This window comes from Balaenoptera physalus (assembly GCF_965194825.1).
Source record: "Balaenoptera physalus genome assembly, chromosome: 16".
NCBI lineage: Eukaryota > Metazoa > Chordata > Mammalia > Artiodactyla > Balaenopteridae > Balaenoptera > Balaenoptera physalus.
The window spans coordinates 80,708,925-80,725,711 of record NC_138898.1 but is presented as its reverse complement, the minus strand read 5'-3'; the positions used below and the strand labels follow the sequence as shown (position 1 = coordinate 80,725,711).

The following is a 16,787-nucleotide window of genomic DNA, read 5'->3' as shown; positions in this document are numbered from 1 at the left end:
TCTTGCATTGTGCTGCTGCTATTTTATCAACATTATTATTTTACTTCCCTCTTGGTACATAGTTCATGTTCTCCTTTGCTACACTGATGTATTTAACTTCTCTGCCTTAAATTGTGCTGGGTTCCTTCCAGGCTGAGATTCCTTGTAACGCCTAGCGTGGTACCTTAGACATGGTAGGTACTCTGTGAGCCCTCTGGATCGTTTCATACAGCATTTTGTTAAGAATTCAAAGCAGGGTGTATTCTCATTCTGAATTTTAAAACCTTGGGGACTGATCTTGTTTGTTTCTTAACTGCTGAAACTGTAGCACCAAAGCCAAACACTCACTCATGGTCACCCACTGGGTGGCCTGATAAGAAGGCTAGTCACTCAAGGCTATGGACTTCATTTTCTTCTTGCTGATATTACTAGCATAAATAAGTTGGCTTCTGATAATTCTCTGAGCAATTTAGGCCAGGTTAATACTGACCAGTAGTTTCCTGAAGTGCCATGAAGTGGCAGGAACATGATTTATGTCACATGGGCTCCTGCTAGGATGAGCACTGGAGGACCAGCTGTGCTTCTGGAATTATGAATGCCTGTCAGAGGAGCTGCTTTTATTCCCAAGAGCTCCCTCCTCCCCGCTTCTTCCCTTTAAACCCTCAAGGGAGTCCCTGTGGTGATGAATGGAGAAGTACAGGGCTGAACTGGCTAGTTGTGGATCTTTCCTCAGCAGTTCTTAGATACAACTGTGATTGAGGACATTCTGGCTGGCTGACACCTCAGTTAACAGTACTGAATTAAAATATAGAAGTGATGAGTGTGTGGGGAAAGACCTTATAAAAAGAAGTGGTACTCGGCATTCCAGCCAGGTTAGATCTGCTTTTCTAAGGTAGGCACTTTGGCACATACAAAACTTGTATGACTTCAGCATGCAGAAGATTGCACTTCACTTATCAGCCAAACCCTATTCACATTAGGAGAGTGTTGCTAGTGTGATAAGTATGTGGCTGTGTTGTGTTCTGAAGCCAGTGTTCAGAAGCTGATGAGTTCTTTGACTTTGGGCTCTGGAAGAACAAACAGCTCCTTGAGTTTAAACTTGTCAAGTACAAAAAGCAGCTTTGGTCCTAAGGCTGTGGCTTTAAGGGCACTTACTTACATTTGGGCCTGTGGAACAAGGTCCAGGACAGATGATGGATTCATTTTCCTCCACAGACTCAGCAAGGTCTCCCTGCCCCTCTCTCCAGGCTGCCCATGTAAGTGTATTAATAATGCCTCGGAGAGATTTTAAAAATTCCTCAGAGGAATCTGGAGAGGATAGAAGGATCTCCTTGATAGTTTAGGAATGTTGATCTTACCTCTTGATTGGTTGCATGTTGTTTTGGTTTCTGCTCAGGCCAGAATCTTGTTGCTGGTTATGTTGTCTTTTCTCTACACCTTCCCCTACCCCCTATCCACACCTTTCCCCCATAGTCTGCATCATATGGGAAATGCTTTAGTTGGGTTTCAAAAAGTTTTGGGTTGTATGTGTGCAGTCCAACCAGCTAGTTGTTTTTTTAAAAATCATGGTAAAATACAGGTAAGAAAAAATTTACTGTCTTACCTACTTTTAAATTTAAAGTTCAGTAGTGTGACATTAACCCTGTTGTGCAGCCAATCTCTAAAACTCCTTTCATCTTGCAAAACTAAAACTCTTTGCCCGTTAAATAACAACTTCCCATTCTCCCCTCCCCTAAGCTCCTGGCAACCACCATTCTACTTTATGTCTCCATGAGTTTCACTATGCTAGGTACCTCATATAAGTGGAATCAAAGTATTTGTCTTTTTGAGACTGGCTTATTTTACTTAGGATGATGTGTCCTCAAGGTTCATCTAAGTTTTAGTGTGTGTCAGGATTTCCCTTCCTTTTTAAGGCTGAATAATATTCCATTATGTGTACATACCACATTGTGCCTATTCATTCATCCATCTATGGACACTTGGGTTGCTTCTACCTCTTACCTATTGTAAATAATGCTGCTATGAACATGGGTGTGAAATATCTCTTCAAGATTCCTCTTAAAATTTTTTTGGATATATATCCAGAAGTAGAATTTCTGGCTCATATAATTCTATTTTTAATTTTTTGAGGAACGGCCATACTGTTTTCCATAAGCAGCTAGATCTTTAAGAACTGCATTTACATTAGCTTTCTTAGGCTTTGATCTCCAGAGTGCCTTGAGTTGTCCCTGAATGGATGAGTTTCTTAGTTAGTCTCCTGCCCTAGCACACCTGAACTTTGACACACTGTTCACGGCTCACTTTGGTTCTTGCAGGTTGTTGCTTCTCATTAGATTAGACCCAGAGGACAACCTTCTCAGGCTCCAGGGCAGAATAGTGGAGAAGCAAGTTGAATCTTAGAAAGCCTGAGCTCAGATGCTCACCTGCTGCCATGCTTCTCACACTCGTGCTCAGATAAGAGTTGGGTTGACATGACAGTCTCCCACAGAGTTTGATGGTGCAGCGCCAGATGTGTTCTTCCCAAACCTCTCTTCTGCCTTTGGGCTTGCGTCATTGGAAAAGCGTGTGAAGCAATAATCCACTCTAACACCCTACTACTGTATACTTGAGGGAGGATTGAAGACTAGATTAAGAAATGAGCTGCCTGTGGGTTATAGTGCTAAACAGTTGTGTGTGTATGTGGGCAGTAGGGAATGAGGGATGAGGTGGGAGAGAAAATCCATAGATACTTCTACACCCCACTGATTGCAGTAGTTAGGCTGTATGGTTCAGAGTCATCTCCCCTGTACATGAGCCCTTCTGTACTAAGGCCACTTAGGCATGCAACACTATTAAGGACCAAACTAGGGGTCACTTGCCATTTCTCTTCCGTCAGTGCAGAACCTGCCAGGTCTTTCTGATGGCTTATGGACGTGATCATTAGCTGACTTCAGCAGGTGCATTTCCTCAAAGGCCTTAGCCAGTAAGCTAAGGTCTACATTTCAGATCATTAGGGGTTCTACCTACTTTGAGGCACACATTGTGCCTGCTGCCTCATAATCCTTTTCTGTCCATATCTTCCAAGACCAGTTGAAGTATCACTTTGTGAAACTTTCTCAGACCCTCCCCCAGGACAAGTTAGTTACTTCCTCTTCTGTGCCCCACTTTGAGGTTATTGTCATCTTTGCACCTGACCAATTGTACTGTTATTAGCTGTGACATTCTCTCCTGCCAGAGAGATACTTTACCTTCCTCTGTGCAAGTGCCATATTTTAGTCCTGTCTGTCTCTCCCAGGACCTTGTGCCGTGTTTGGTATATTGCTGTGTCTGTGGCAATTGTCTGGTAAATACTTGATTTGTCCACAAGTGACTGATGCAGTGTGGGATAGAGTAAATTAGTAGTTTTAATCATGATCGTCTCCCCACATAGCTGTTTGACCACATCCAAACCACTCACTGTCTCATGCCAGATTGTAGAAAGTGAAAGAAAAATGAGCCTAGGTTAAAAATAAATATTAAGCGCTTATCATGTGCTAGGTATTTTGCTAAGCACTTTACTCATGTTACCTCATTTAATTGTTTCAGTGACCCAGTGGAGTACGTTTCCATTTTTTAGTGAATGAAATAGACACCGAGAAAGGGTGGTTATCTGCTAAGTTCAAATCCAGGTAGTCCAGCCTCTGAGCACATATTTCATTTTGCATGACATTAGTGAACTAATGGTCTAGTCACAGACTTAGGACACATTCGGCACCACCAGCTCTGGACCTGCAAGCTGTGGGGTGTAGATTGAGCAGGAAGATCTAGGGGGACACTGAGTCGTTGCACAAAAGAGCCAGGTTTCAGTTAGTAATGGGAATGGAGGGGAGTGATCAGTGTGGAAGTTGGGCCACAGAGAAGGTTGTATACCATTGGAAAGGGGCTCAGGAGACACAGTTGCCTGAGTAGGAAGGACGGGAGCTGAGGGAGAATGGTCCCAGAGGAGGAAATATGAGGATGAGGTGAATGAGGTGGCTGCAGGAGACAGGTTCCTGAAAGGAGAGGCCTAGGTTTTAGGCAGCCTTCAAGGAGGCCAGGGAAGTGTGGCCTGATGGGATTAACTAGTCTCAGGGCTCTAGATGGAGTGAGGGCCATCTGTGTGGACTGGGCCGTGGGTGTCCACACCATGAAACATGTGAAGCAGAGTGTGGGCACATGTGTTCACTTACGTTCCTTCCCCCATCCTGTGCAGCGAAGCAGAGCACAAAGGAAAAATTAACAAACATCCCAAGTCTCTCCACACATAGATCAAAACATATTGATGTTGTCTTGCAACTCTGATAATTTCATTGAACTGTATGAAGCTTAAAATTGATACATAGGCATCCCCCTGATTAACATTAAGTGCTGCTGTCAGTCTGACATAGCTGGATAAACCAATATTGAATAATCTATTAAATATGTCACACTTGAACAAGGAGTGTAAATCATATTATATTATTTCAGCTGTAATTAGGTGGGAGATAAAATCACAAATAGACGAGTTTAGTGAATATTTCTCAGTGTGTACACAGCGTCACTGGAATTTCTTTCCTCGCTCCACGGGGAAAAAGAAGTTGACTGCTTTCCAAGTATTGACTGCTGTCCAGGAAGTGGGAGGTTGAGGGGTGACTTATGTAATGTTCACAGAGTGGGTTTCATTTATAAATTCAGTGAGATTGGCTGCAATCTTCCTGCAGTTAATGGCGAAGGAAATGCACCATTCTGCATTTAGCTGGAAATAGCTGGCTCTCCAACTTGGATACCTAATTGTTCCTCACGTTATAATATGTTTATGCCTTTATTTCTGCTTCCCCTCCTTTCCTGGGAGCTGCCTGTTGCCTTTACTGTCTGGGAATTAATGATGCAAACCAGAGCTAGTGGGTGAACAGGGTGGTGTACTGCTCAGTCCTTCGTTGCTTCTCTTTCCCAACCCACAGAGTAAGCTCGATTATTGAGAATAAATGAGGGACATAAGCCAAGGTGAAAAAGATAAGGAGATTGTGTTAGGAGGGTCCAAATGAACCAACCTGTAGCTAAGAAATGGAGATAATTCTAGTCCTTCCTTCACAGGGTTGTTCTGAAGAATAAAACACACGTTAAACCTTCAGAACAGTGCTACCACATAGCAAGGGTTTCAGTACTTATCAATTGCTTTCATTATTATAAGAAAAATAGTTGTTTTTTGTGGTGGATAGTCAGGATGGTATGAACGTGGAATTCAGGAGCATAAAAAGGTATCTGACTAGAATGGTTGTGTCTCCTTCCAAATGGTTGGTGTTAGTGTAACAGGGTAGAAAGTGTTAGTTCTCATTTGGGGCTGTTAACATGTCAGAGCATGTTATAAGCAATGTATACCGGTCATCTCTTATTGAGAGGCTATGGTTTTCTTTTTTGCCTTTTTGGGGGTTGGTTTCTCAAATATTAGTTTGGTCCATTTCTGGTGATTCTGTTAATGAAGCAAAACATCTTTTACACTTTTACATTGTAAGTGAGGACCTTAGAACTTTGTGTGGATGTTATGATCATTCAGTAGACATTTAACAAACTCCTGTAATGTACTAGGTATATGTGTGTGAATATTTTTATAGGAAGTGTTTGCTTAAAGTTTGCTACATGTGGGATGCTATCCTCAGCCCTCAGTTCACAGGGATTTCCATAAAGGCAAGTGGAGGAGCTGAAGTGGGCTCATTCCTGGCTGCCTGAGGCAGGTTTTGAGGTGCTAGCCTCTTAGCTCCATTGGAGCCAGTAGTTCTGGCTTGAGCCAGCTGGACTTGGGGGCCTGAGCTGCATGGCGTGTAGTGTGTAGGCTGAGCTACATGGAGTTAGAGGCAGTTAGAATGCTGCAAACAAGACCTTTGTGGGGGTCTTGTTTCAGAGAGAGTGGTTTATAAAGCAAGGATTCCCAGAGACCTACAGAACAACAGAAGGCAGACATTTCCCCCTCCAGGGCAATTACTCGCCTCTGATTTTTCTCATTACTTTGCATAAAAATTTTCTTTTACTCCCCCCCCTACCCCCCCACCACTCTCTCCGTCTGTCTCTCTCTGTCTGTCTCTCGCTGAGCTGTACTTAGAAGGACTTAACGGCACCATTTTAAGTTAGACGATAAATGTAAAACTGATCTGCTCATGAACACTGATTAGTTGTACTTAAAAAAAAAATAATTTCACATAAAGCAGGAACAGGTTGCTCCTTGAAGGAGCTAATGGCCAGTTGGTTTTAGAGTGGATCACAGAAGGAAATGTGGCTTCACCTGCTGGCCTCTCCATCCCAGGAGATGAGTGTTCTGTGTTGGAGGACTGTGAGGGAGGACTCAGAGCCGTCGAGGGAGGAAGAACTAAGGATGGCTAGTCCTGCAGTCTTGCTGGCCACAGGGTGCTCATGGCTTTTGAACATTAATGTGTGAATTCCCCTAAAATCTGCGGAAGCACCAGAGATCTTTGTACATGTACCCATAGGGCTCTTGTTGTTGTTGTTGATAATTTGCCTTTCTGTTCTATGACCTTTTTTCAAGATCAGTTGTTTCTATAGCATTAGCATGTACCTAAAATGTGACACTTAAGTATGTAGATTTGAAGTTCCAAAGGCAAAATTGCTTGGGTTTAACACTTAGTCAAAACCATGCATTGAGTGCTGCTGGGTCCCAGGCATTGTGTTGAGCACTGGGCTTGCGGAAGTGCGTGAGCACTGTTTCTGCTCTCACGGGTTTAGTTCACAGTCTGGTGTGGAGTAGATGGTCTCAGTGCAGCAGCAGTAGGGACACAAGGCATGTTGGTAGCATAGGAGCTGCAGCGTTAATTCTGTGGGGGATGGGGTGAGAGTGTCTAGGAGGACTTCACGGTCAGGATGGGTTTGGAGGACAGTGCAGAGTTTGCCAAACAGACAAGAAGGCACATCGCCAGGGCAGAAGGACATTGGTGTCTTGGGAGGAGTAGGAGCTGGGAATCCAATCCAGAGGTTGGGATTTTTTGTTTCAGTTCTACCTCATACATGTTTGCTGTGTGACCTAATTTTTTACTGAGAGGGGAGAGAAATGGGGACCCCCATGTCTCCCTCCCTTTTGTTTGGCATAGGGAACAGGACTGTATCCAAAATTGTGAGCTTGCCCAAACTCCAGATAACTGAGGCTTACAGAGCCTGAGGTTTACACAAATTAGTTAAGTCAGATCGAGGTTCAGCTCAAACATTCACATTGGTCCAGTGCCATTTCTGCTGCCCTACATCCAAGTTGTTACTCTGTGGTTTCTGTGTTGTTGGATTTATTCCTTTTCTCATGCATTCAATAAATGTTTCCTGAGTTGGTTATAAACAACTGTACAGTCTGACAGAGGTATAAGGGTCTTCCTGTCAGGGAACTTACAGTCTTAAAGTGGGAATTAACTTTGAAAATATAGGCTAATTCAGATTATAAAAAGCTGGACTAAGGAGTGAGGACTTAATGATTTATACCTCTCAACCTAAAGAGGATGCCAATGAGTTTCTGAATTTGAGCCCAAGGCAAATACTTGTTGATTCCTTGACTTTATTTACTACTGTAGAATAAAGCTTTAGTGTGTTTGAATAAATTTTAAAAATACATGCGTAAAGGTAGGCCTTGCATTGTGTGAGAGAGTAGAGTATGTAGGATTGTGGACTCTGAGAGCCAAACAGCCTGGTTTTGAATCCTACCTTCACTATACGAGCTGTGTAACCTTGGGCAATTTGCTTAAAGTCAGATTGTCTCATCCCTTACGTGGAAAATGATGATGAAAATAATATCCACATAAACTTATTGTTAGGATTAAATGAGCTAATGTAAATAAAGTGGTAGGTAAGGTGCCTGGTACATTAGCAAGCACTTTGTAGGGATTAACTATAATTGGGGAGTTGTCTGGTTGAGCCTCTCAGCTGGTTTGATTTTTCTTTGATGCCCTAGAACACTGTGACAGTTCCTCAACTTGTTGGTGCATCAGAATCATCCAGAGAGCATTTTAGAATTCACAGCCCGAAGATTTCCATTTTCACCAAGATGAAGTAGCCCCTTTCCTCCTAGATCCTCCCCCTTAATCTAACAACATCGGACATAACACAGAAGCAGTCGTAGTCTCTGAAAGATAGAAAGAAGAGAGCAGGCTGCTTACAACTTGGGGACTTGAGGAATGACATGGTGGTGAGTCCCTTGGGTTTGCTTACTGACTCCCATGTATCTTGGACAGAGTACTGCAAAAACTTCCAATTCGTAATCACCAGGAGGCACAGACCAAAAAAGCTCTAAGAAAAGCCTCTTTCCCCTAGCCAAAGGCCTGGGAATAAAAAGGCGAATTAACAACAGGAAACCTTTTTGGCAAAACCCTCCCTACTGCAGCCAGACACGGAAGGAAAAAACTACACTCTACACCACCACACCCCACCAACCCTCTGTTTCAGTCCATCTTCTCCCTGTGCCCCATGGAAGCAGGCGGTGCACTTCCATTCCCACGTGTGGTGGTGTCAGCAGAACTGAGCAGGGTGCTGATCTTCCACTCCCCTCTGTGGGGAGCTAGGCAGCGCTCTGAGGCAGTGCCAGGGAAGTATGAGTGGGGTCCAGCTCTAAGCTGAGCTTCCACTCCCACCCTGCAGCAACAGGCTTCTCCCTCCCTGGTGGCAGTGGGGCTTAGGAGAATCTGATCTCACACCCTCTCTCTCTCTTTTTTAAATAGATCTTTATTGGAGTATAATTGCTTCACAATACCCTGTTAGTTTCTGTTGTACAACAAAGTGAATCAACCATATGCATACATATATCCCCTCCCTCTTGAGCCTCCCTCCCACCCTCCCTATCCCACCTCTCTAGGTCATTGCAAAGCACCGAGCTGATCTCCCTATGCTATACGGCTGCTTTCCACTAGCTATCTGGTTTACATTCAGCAGTGTATATATGTCGATGCTATTCTCACTTTGCCCCAGCTTCCCCACCCCCCGCCGCCCATGTCCTCAAGTCCATTCTCTGTGTCTGCGTCTTTATTCCTGCCCACTAGGTTCATCAGTACCTTTTTTTTTTTTTTTTAGATTCCATATATATTGATCTCACACCTTCTCTTGAGGTAATGAAGCAGTGCCCCATCTTCACTTGGAAGATGTCAGCAGGGTCGAGTAAGGAGCTGAATCCCCCCTCCCCCTCTGCCTTCAGCAGGCAGGGTGACTCAGTGCTCTACCTTGCCAGGGTGGTAGTGTTGGCGGGCCCAGGAGGAGGCATACTCACCTAGCCCTCACGTTGCCCTTCAGCAGGAGACTGCCTACTAAATAAAGGTGTCCAGGATACAATAAAAATCACAAGAACAAGGAAAATCACAGCTTGAATAAGAACAGCCAATAACAGATTCTAACACTGAGATGAATCCGATGTTGGAATCTAAAAGAATTTCAAAGCAGCCATCATAAAAATGCTTCAACAAGCAATTATTATTAGTTTTTTAAACAAATGGAAAAAAAGGGAAATCTCAGCAAAAATCCATGGGACCAACATGAGAGAACTTTTTGGTGTGATAGAAATATTGTATAACTTGGTTGTCATGTATACCTTTGTTAGACACATCAAACTGTGTTCTTAGAGTGGGTGCATTTTCTTCTAAATAAATTACATTATAGTAAAGTTGATTTACAGTAGTGCATGGGGCCAGTCTTCATCCCTGGAGATTTGTTCAGTAGGTGTAAGATGAAGTCCACCAATTTTTTAAAAATTAGTGCCCCAGGTGATTGTGATGCTGCTAGTGACTCTTGGGAACTCCTGATCTCTCCAGAGTAATCTAGACTAGTTGTGAATTCTTCAGAATATCAGTCTGTTAGCAATCTGTGCAAACAGAAACTTGTTCTGGTAAATTATGAATTACCAGATAAGTACTTGCAGAATAAACAGAATGCATAATTAGAAACCATTAAGCATATTATCCCCACATGGAAATAATTTTTTGTATGTTTTTTGTTGGGTAATGTTGTAAAGAATGTTACATGGCATCCTTAGAAGCTGTAACTTGTCATGCTGGGTCTTAAAGAAACTGCACTGTGGTGTGTTTGCTTTTTCTGCTATTTGGCCACACCTTTCTCTTCATTCCTTTTCAGAGCATTTTCTCCTCGTTGGCTAATGACAGGATGGATTCCACATCTGCTTGTGCGAGCTACTGCCGCCTTGACAGTCGTGGTTTTCATCAGTACCTCCCTGGGGGGGTGGTGCTTTCTGTCAACATCCTGCTCTTAACAGAGGCTAGGAAATGATTCCTAATCCAGTCATTAGAGCTTTTAAGCCTCTCCCATTGGCCTTACTTTAACTCAGTGACTCTCACATTGCCTCCTAGGCTGGATTTTCTAATCCTGCCAAGGAAACCTATGGGTTCTCCCCGACTTAAGGGGCACTTCCACCTCAGGCCTCCTCCCCCTTTACTCTGCCTGGTACACCTATACGTGTGCAAAGTGGCTAAGGCTGGATGTGAGGGGTGGCGGAGCTGTACTTGGGGATGCTTTCCTCCCAGGGCACCCCTTTCATAGCAGCTGGGTCATTTGTCCATAGCGGAACTAGTCAAAGCTGCGTTAGGGGGTTGGCCGCCTGCATCTCCTGCCTGGGCCCAGTGAGTTGCCAACACTCCTCTCTGGGTGCTAGAAGGAAATTCTTTTTTTTTTTTTTTTTTAATCTGTTAACAGATTTAAAGCAAACTGTGTCTGGGTGTCAGTGTGTTATTCCTCATAGCTTTTCTGTTTTGACACTGTACCCTTGGAAGCACCCTGGGTCTGGTTTCTTTGCTTTAAATAATAGATGCCTGAGATTGGCTGTTGGTAGGACACCCTCTCTCTGAGTTCACCACGGGGTTCTCTTGTTCTCGCCAGAGCTGGATCTGGTCTGTGGGTCATTCTCCTGGTCTCCAGCCTTCCTAAGTACTCATTGCTTACTTAGCTGGTCTTCATTTATATTGTGTGTTTTTGTATGTGTCATGGTTACAGTCATCAGATGACTAATGTCAGAGGAGGTCAGACACAGTTACAGCTTCTAATCATGTTGATCTTTTGGTAAGGGAATTATTTGTGGGGAAAAAATACACATTAGGAATCTTCAGTGTGCATTAGAGGGGATAACACTTGAAAAATGTGCACATGATAGCTGTCTCCAAATATTTATGTGGATTGTGGTTTCTAAGAGGGATTAGTTAGCTTTTTCTTTCCTAATGTAGAACCAGGACCAGTAATAGGAAGGAGTAGAGAAACATGTTATGGCCCTGTTTCAAGAAGAGCATTCTGTCTGACTTTCCAAAATGTAAATAATAGGTGTTATGTCACTGGAGGTATTCAAGGAAGGTCTGGGTATGGTAGAGAAGGTGTGGATATTGGGAAACTTCTAAGCATATTTTCAAATCTCATCCTCTGTTGTTCTTTAAAAAAAATATGATCCATGAATGCAACTGTGGAACCATTCTTGGCTAAAGGTTTAACTTGCTTGCTTGTTCAGTAAACCTAGATGTCAGTAGCAAGGAGTTTCATTGTTGCCTCAGGCAGCCCTGGAAACTGCGATGGCAGGACTATGTGTGTGTCTCTTCCTGCCTTTCCTTTGAGATGCCTACATTGGTAGTACCTTTCCCCACTGTGGTCTGTTTTTATCATGTGTCATGTGCACCACCTTTTCCAGCATCTCTGCTACTTGACCTATTGGAGAAAGCCAGGTAACTGACCATGAATTCTTCTGGGATTGAGGCAGACAGCTTCTTCAGGAGTGGGCCCCCATTCCCATTCCAAATGAGGCCTCTTTCACTGAAGCCTAAAATAAACTGAGAAAGTAGTTGTTTGAGTAAGAACCGTAACCTCTCCCTTCACCTCTTGCCTTCACTTGCCCTTCTGTGGTTAAAACAACTCAAGAGTGTTTGGAGGAATAATAAAGGTACAGTCTCTGAAGAGAACTTCAGAGGTGTGTGTCTCACTTTAGCTCATGGGCATTTCTAGGTGACCCCAGCAAGTGTGGCTATTAGTGAAGCAGGGAAGGTTGGTAGTATGTAAACGTTTCAGTATGGGGGATTTTTCTCCCTGCCCCATGCCATTTTCTAATTGGCCACTCAGGGGTTTCTAGTCCCAAATACTTTTGTGGTTGTGTTTTGGTATGTGTGTATGTAGTGTTAGTAGTCACTTATCGGAATAGTTGTGTTTATTTCAAATTGTATTATGTGTCTTTCTAAAAGATATTTGTTAGTTGATAGTTCAGTGAAGATATTTTGGTTTGATTGAAACTGTTGCTCCCAGGTCGTGGTAGAAGCAGCTAGCATTTCTTGAGCAATCCCTGTGAACATTTCCCTTTTATGTAGACCGTAACATAACATTTTCCTGGGTTTTAGAATAAAGTCCTATAGGTACTACCGCAAGGCCTTTGAGGTTTGATCCCTAAGACATATTTGTATCCTTAATGATTCTCAGCACAGGGTTTTGTGTTCAGTAGGGGATCAATAAGTGTTGAATTTTGTTGAATATAAAATTGCTTTCAAATGATTTTTGTTTGTTTCTTTTAAAAAGAATACTTTGGAGAAAACTTTCCACTTCAGGTTAATTGCTTCTAACCCTTTTTTCTAACACTCCATGAAAGAAAGAGGATTTTGAATAGTTTGACCTCTGTGGGGTGGAGGGCATTTGCATTTTATCAGGTTTCTGAAGACAGATCATTCATGCTAGTTAATGTTGGTTTTGTTAGCTTTTTAAATTGAAGTATAGTTGATTTACAATATTGCAGTTTTAGCCAATAAATGTTAATGAAGCATCTACTGTGTAAAGCACATACTGGCTACAGATACATAGAAATAAATAGAAAATAATAGTTTTTGCCATTGAGGAGCTTATCATCTAGTTGGAAATGTAACATCTAAATACACTAAAAATTAATTAACAGTGAAGGAATTCTTTAGGATTCTTGGATTGTTTAATGTAGTGGTTCTCCAACGTTACTGTGCCTCAGAATCACCTGCAGGGCTTGTTAAAATACAGATGGGACTTCCCTGGTGGTGCAGTGGTTAAGAATCTGCCTGCCAATGCAGGGGACATGGGTTCGATCCCTGCTCCGGGAAGATCCCGCATGCCACAGAGCAACTAAGCCCGTGCGCCGCAACTGCTGAGCCTGCACTCTAGAGCCCGTGCTCCACAACAAGAGAGAAGCCAAAGCCCGCGTGCAGCAACTAAGACCCAATGCAGCCATAAATAAATAAATATCTAGATAGATAGATAAATAAATATTGCTGGGCCCCACCCCCAGATTTTCTGACTCATTTGGCCTGGGTCCTGAGGATTTGCATTTCTAGTCAGTTCCCAGTTGATGCTGGTGGTGTTGGTCCAGAGACCACAGTTGGAGAAGTGCTGTTGTGATGTAGTGATTCTCAGCCTGGGCTGTACAGTAGAATCACCTGGGGAGTTTAAAACATCCATGTCACTCTAGACTAATTAAATCAGAATCACTGTGGGGTGGGACCCCGGTCTTTTTCTTTTTTTTTAATTCCCCAGATGGTTGTAATGTGTAGTCAAGTCTGTGACTTACTGGTCTAACACATATTGGGGATGTAGAACTTTAGGATTCAGAAACAGAGGATGTTACCATGGCTGTAGGAGTATGGACAGATCATTGGAATTATTTAGCCTAATCTTAAAGAATGATAAGTGAAAACAAAGGGATGATTTCTGTTCTTATAAAGGCAATGCTGTGAACAAGTCCAGCCTGTTTTCTATCAATTTTTTGAGACAGGCTGATGAGCTTGTGAGCTCTTAGGAATAGCATGGATTCCCATCCAGCAAGGGGTCAGTGAGTAGGACAGAGGGAGGGGCTTGTCACCACCATCAAAAACAAGCATTCACTGACCACCCTCTTTTCTTCCTGATTTAGACAGAAATCTGTATTTACCCAAACAAGCTTGTATGTCTGTGTATCTGGAGTGAGGTGTGGACGTGGGCTGTGGAATAGTGATAGTGAAACTTTGAAAAATGACTCTGCCATTTTTACATTTCATCTCTATAAGCTTCTGTTTATTCATGTATAAAGTAAAGGACTACACGTAGTTGTCAATAGTCAATGTATGTGAATACTAGTACAATATTAGGAACATTGTTCTGTTCATCATGAGATCCCCCAGAATCTAGCAATGGGCATGGTGCATAGTGTCTGCTCATTAAATCCATGTTTGTTGAATGAATCATATAGGTGGACTTTCATATCAAGTACCCATGCATTAGCCAGGACAGGGAGAGCTTGTTCCTGAGAAACTTTACGAATAAATGTTGCCACCTTGCATTTCCCAGCTTGGGCAGGAAATCTTGTTAAAATAAAGGAATGCAAATGCAACAAGTAAAGCTGGAAATATATTGTCTTAATGAGTCCTAGTCATAGCTACCTATGATCTAAAGAAGTCTTTCCTTTTCAGTTCCAATTGATATTTAGCCACATCAAATTTTAGATGTTACTGTTAAATTTTATTTTTAACTTTATTCAGTTAAATTGATTATAAACTAACTTGGACTATAAGAATAAGCCTGTGTTTAATTTCTTGGAACTACTAGAGCTTTTGTTATAATAAATTTCATAGGGCTCAAGAAGTTATAAAATTAATACTAGAGATTTGGTGCTTGTTAAAATCTTGACATCTTCTGTTAAGGCCCATTGGAATGATGTACAGTGAAACAGCTGTCCTGTGTTGGTGATAGGGCTCTTATCCATCCCCAGGTCCTGGGAAGCATGATGCAACTCTGGTCTAACTGCAGCGTCTGGATTTTTGGCCCAGGGCAAAGAGGAGGAGGGAGGGTAAAGAAACCTGATCAGACCATCTGATGCTAATTTCACAGGTGGATGGTCACTGTGTGCCTGGCTGTTGTTATTTATAGAGCTCTAAGTAGATGTATCTACACTTAGGGACCTGAAAGGAAGGTTTGCATCAGGGTGTAGTGGTAAAAGCACAGAAGTGGAATCTAGGGACAAATGGTCATTGGTGAGTGTCATTGCCGGAGTTAAATGGGATCATTAGAGGCTGTCATGGTTTCCACTAGCACCTCATTGCCTTTCCTGAATCCTTTTGAAAACAAGCAACAAACCAGACTGTCAGTCTCTCCCTTATTTTTAATTGAGGTTGATAGGATTTTAATCAGGTTGACTCATACTGATTTCAGCCACAATTTAAAGAGCTATCCACAAAGCTATAAATTAAATAATTAGAAATATATTTCTAGAGCCAAAAGGACTTGATCATTTTTTTTTTTAATTTATTTATTTATGGTTGTGTTGGGTCTTCGTTTCTGTGCGAGGGCTCTCTCTAGTTGCGGCAAGCGGGGGCCACTCTTCATCGCAGTGCGCAGGCCTCTCACTATCGCGGCCTCTCTTGTTGCGGAGCACAGGCTCCAGACGCGCAGGCTCAGTAATTGTGGCTCACGGGCCCGGTTGCTCCGCGGCATGTGGGATCTTCCCAGACCAGGGCTCGAACCCGTGTGCCCTGCATTGGCAGGCAGACTCTCAACCACTGCGCCACCAGGGAAGCCCAGGACTTGATCATTTTGAAACCTTGCAACTCAGATGGGACTTGAACCCATGGTCTTTTAACTGAGATCACACACCTGGTCTCAGGACTTAATGAAGTTCAGGTTCTTTATGTCTCATTGCAGAAAGAACTCAGTGAGAGACAAAGTGATAGGTAAGAAGTGGATTTATTTAGAGAGAAACACACTCCAGAGACAGAGTGTGGGCCATCCTAGAAGGTGAGAGGCCCCAAAATACGGTGTGGTTAGTTTTTATGGGCTGGGTAATTTCATAAGCTAATGAGTAGGAGGATTATTCCAACTATTTCAGGGAAGGGGCAGGGATTTCAAGGAATTGGGCACCACCCACTTTTTGGCCTTTTATGGTTAGCCTCAGAACTGTCATGGTGCTGGTGGGTGTGTCATTTAGCATATGCTAATGAATTACAGTGAGCTATAATGAGGCTCAAGGTCCACTGGGAGTTGAATCTTCCGCCTTCTTGGACTTAGTTGGTTCTAACCAGTTTTTGTCATGTCCTATGGTTATGTCATTCTTTTAAAGGTTGTGCCTTGCCCCCTTCCCTGCTGTTTCAATTTCCCTCTACTCCCTCTCCTGTTCCCCATCTTACCAATGGAAAAACAGATCTAGCAGGGTTACATACCAGCTGAATTTCACAGTGGTGAACCTGGGGCTGGAATCTGGATCTCAGATCTCCTCAGTTTAGCTCTATTTCCATCATATTAGTCCTCTAATTAAAGTACACTTCTCTTTCTTTAAATTCAAGACTTTGTCTTCACAGCCCAGATGAAGGTTATCCTTTGTTATGGTATTTTCTCAGAATTACTTTGAGAGTTGAAAACATGCTTCTGTTATTTTCATTTCTTAAAATGAAAAATAGTATTACAAATTCCTTCTATTGATAATACATCTGCCTGCCACCACCAGCTTTTAGCAATGGCAGTGCCTCCTTGGAGAGAGAGGGGCCCTTTGCGGGTGCAGGGACTAGCCAGAAGCAGGAAGCAGCAACAGCAGCCGGCTTGGTTAGCTGCTGCGAGTGGGCTGGAGGCACCAGCACATAACACCTGGAGGTATTGGGTTCTGTGAATCACAGCTTGGCCTTGGCATCAGCCCTGGAGACCAGCTCTCCTAAGGGCAACTCTTTTCTGCCCTACCCTCAGTGGCCTGTTGGCAGAGGCCTAGAATAATTGTTTGTTTAAAGTTTTACTAGCTAATTATTCTGCACAGAACTGACAGACGTCTCTGTTAGAGTACTTCCAGTCTCTTGGAGGCACTTCACCACATGACTTGTGATCTAACCTCAGTGTAGACTGCAGAGGCT

The 16,787-nt window shown here is 43.0% G+C and overlaps 1 protein-coding gene across 4 annotated transcripts in view; it reads left to right on the top strand.

Moving 5' to 3' along the window:
• AUTS2 (activator of transcription and developmental regulator AUTS2) overlaps positions 1–16,787 on the top strand; it is a 1,112,861-nt gene that overhangs the window by 156,260 nt on the left and 939,814 nt on the right. The gene's annotated exons all lie outside the window — the stretch shown is intronic.